The sequence below is a fragment of the Anneissia japonica genome, unplaced genomic scaffold (assembly GCF_011630105.1).
Source record: "Anneissia japonica isolate Jap-2015-1 unplaced genomic scaffold, ASM1163010v1 scaffold288003_len116008_cov116, whole genome shotgun sequence".
Classification (NCBI taxonomy): domain Eukaryota; kingdom Metazoa; phylum Echinodermata; class Crinoidea; order Comatulida; family Comatulidae; genus Anneissia; species Anneissia japonica.
The window spans coordinates 1-3,303 of NW_022750129.1; positions in this window are offsets into that span (position 1 = coordinate 1).

The following is a 3,303-nucleotide window of genomic DNA, read 5'->3' on the forward strand; positions in this document are numbered from 1 at the left end:
TTAAATGCCGAAATATTCTTTCGGCTAAGATAAATTTTCCAAATAAAAAGATGTTCAAAAACAAAAAAATTATTTAGTGTTTTTGTTTCACGTAATTCGAATTCGAAAAGTCGTGGTAGCGAGGGGATGATTTTCTTTCATTCGGGACAATGCCGACAAAGTAAAGTGGGGCAATGAGGATTTCCTAAATGTTAAGAAAAAGAAGAGAATGCTGCAAACGAGCCAACTTACGATGACCGTGACGACGAATGGGAAAATTAATCTAGTTGAGTTCTTCTCTTGAACACAGTTCAACACTCGTAAAGAAAAAGACTGGCACCGATGCAAAATGTGGCAAACTGTGCCGAAGATTGAAGTTGAAACTGCAAGCAAGCTCAATCCCCCACCGGAGGAAGAAGTGTACCGGCACAAGGTTAACAAAAAAAAAGTGCCAAAAAAGAAACGGTCCGTGTAATGGGAATCCCGAAGTTCTCGGTACCAACACAATGTAAAAAGAAATGTGCCAAAAAACAAAGGAATGCAACATAGCATATTTTATTTTTAAATAAAAGATGAAGTAAGTAAAGAATAATAGCCGTCTTAGAACGATGGAGTACAACGAGACTGTACAGGATAGAGAGACCTACGGACTCTTCGAAGCAACACTTCAGAGTAGAGGCCAAAAAAGAAAGCAACGAAACGATTCGGGAAATCGGAAGAAGCGATCTAACAAAGAGATTATTAAAGCAAAGAAAGACATGCTGGAAACAACGACCGACGAGAACTTTGGCAGGAAAAGGTTGCCAAAATAAAAGAAGAACCTACAAGATTCGAGATACCGCCGTTCGTGTAGGAACAGGGAGATCACCAGCGATGATTGACGAAGAAGTGGAAGAAGTAAAGTTCCTGTTTTGACAGTTCCAAACTTAGACCTACTGTGCAAACACTTTGATTGTAAAGCAATAAAAGCACGCTGTACGAGCGGACGGACAAACGCCTCAAGTGGACGTGCTGCATGTTCGCTGACGACCGCGTCCACATTAGACGCTTACCTCCTGTCAACCTTCTTTTGAATCTGAAATATCCAAGAAGTTGCACTTCTTCTTAGTTTTATGTACAAATTAAAGAGACACAGAGGCAATAAAACAAGACATGGTAAATAAAGAAGATATGTTGGCACCGAACATGATGTAGCCGCACTTACCAAGGAAGGCCACAACAAAGATCGTGGAAAGAAACCGGTAATGGAAACTGACGTCGCCACACTTACCCGGGAACTCGACAACGGAGATTGCGGAAGAAACAAGGCGCAACTTTATGTCAATAAACTTACAGGGAAAGAGGACTAGACCAAAGAAAAAGATCTGGATAAGGAGTTATGGAAGAAGGCACAACAACAATTATCGACTTGCTGCACTTGAAGAGATCATTGCAACCGGAACGACGACGTCAGGTTCACCACGACACCGACGACCCGTCATTTTTACAAGTTGCGATGGGGGAAAGAAAGAGAAGAAGCACAAAAGAATTAGATGATTTGGAGAAAATATGCATTTGCATTATTAACAAAGCTTTACAGAAAACATGGAACGGTGAATAAAAAGTCCAAGTGTATATACCGTTGTATAAAAAAAACCCGTGGATCGTGACGTGTGAAAAACCAACGGACTACACAGAATGTAAAAGGGGGAGCCCATGTAAGGAAGGCGGACGGAGTGGCTCGTTCGATACGCAATACCAACGAATGGTGCGATCTGCACGTGTTCAGATTCAAATTTCGACTCTTGCCTGAGATTGTGAAGAGAAAAAAAGCACAACTTTATATGAATAAACTGAGCAGAGGAGTCGAAAATGTATCGACAAAAAAAGGCAAAGAGAAAAAAGATTAGGACAAGAAAGTTATGGAAGAAAGCACAAAAACAACGATCGACTTGCTGCACGCGAAAAAGAACAACAGTATATACCGTTATCTTAAAGACGATGGACTTGACGTTGAGGGGGGGAACAAAAGACTACAGCAATCGTCCAACAGAAGATATCGCAAACCGTAACGACGAAATTTTGTTCAAAGGGAGGCAACTCGTTCGAATTCGGACTTTGGTTTCGAACGTGGAGAAAAGAATACAGACTGGGAAAGACCGACGCTCGACGACAAATGGAACCTCTACAAAAGATAGAGTCCAAGAGTATTATACCGCTGTATAAAAAAACAGTGGATTGTGACAGGTAAAAAACGACAGTCTTCACAGAATGTACAGCTAAAAGAGATTTGCTGCAAACGCAAAGTGTAGAACAAGGGTGAATCTCAAGTACTGGAACTAACGGTTGTTGAATTACGATTGCATATGATATACCAATAAAAAAAAATTACAAAAAAATATTTTGTTTTCGATAGTCTCTTTACTTTGAGACGAAATGGCAAAACGATAAAGATAGGGAGTGTCTTTGGCCGAATAAGCGGCCTAGACCCGGAGAAGCTCCCGACAGGTTGATGCAAGATAGGATGAGGCAAGGGAGGCAACACCTACGAACGTAGGGAAGAGAGGGCTGGACTGTGAAATATATCACTTTCCGGCGGTCGAAGACGAAAGGATATCTAAAATCAGGATGCTTGTACAATAGATCGAGAACGGCTATCCCAGGTAAGTGCGGCGACGTCAGGTGCTGCCAATGATAAAAGACAAAGAAGAAGAACAAAAAAAAAGGAGAAAATTTGGACAATTGGACAAAGAATGCGTTTATTTTTTTATACGCATACAGAAAACCAAAGCGAAGGAAGAAATGTGCCAATTGAGGGTAAGGGTTTGACTCGTTATTATTGATGTTAAATAATGCTTTTCAGAAAACATACAATGGCGAATGGAAATCTGTAGACTGTTCGAAGATGGTTCGACATGTATCTGCAAGAACAAAAAAAATATAATATTTGATTAATTTCTATTGATTTAACGAATAAATGCTGCGCCACCGCAGTGATTTTTGAATTACGTTGTAAATCATTTCATGAGTCAACCGAAAATAATCAAGTAAAATAACTGTTAAAAACAAAGAAAAAAACAAATTTGCTAAATTCAATAATAATATCTATAAAACAAAGAGAGAGAAAAAAAATCATTTTACCTCTATAGATTTAAATTCCACCGAAATTTTTCTAGTGGAAATATGGGAATGCTGCAAGACGTATTCTAATTAATGAGGCTGGATACACTACAGCATCGGACAGGTTGATGATGGTTCTACACGTATCTGAAAGAACAAACAAAAAGTTCGATTAAGTTATATTGATTTAACTAATAAATGCTGCGCCTACACAGTGGTGTTCTA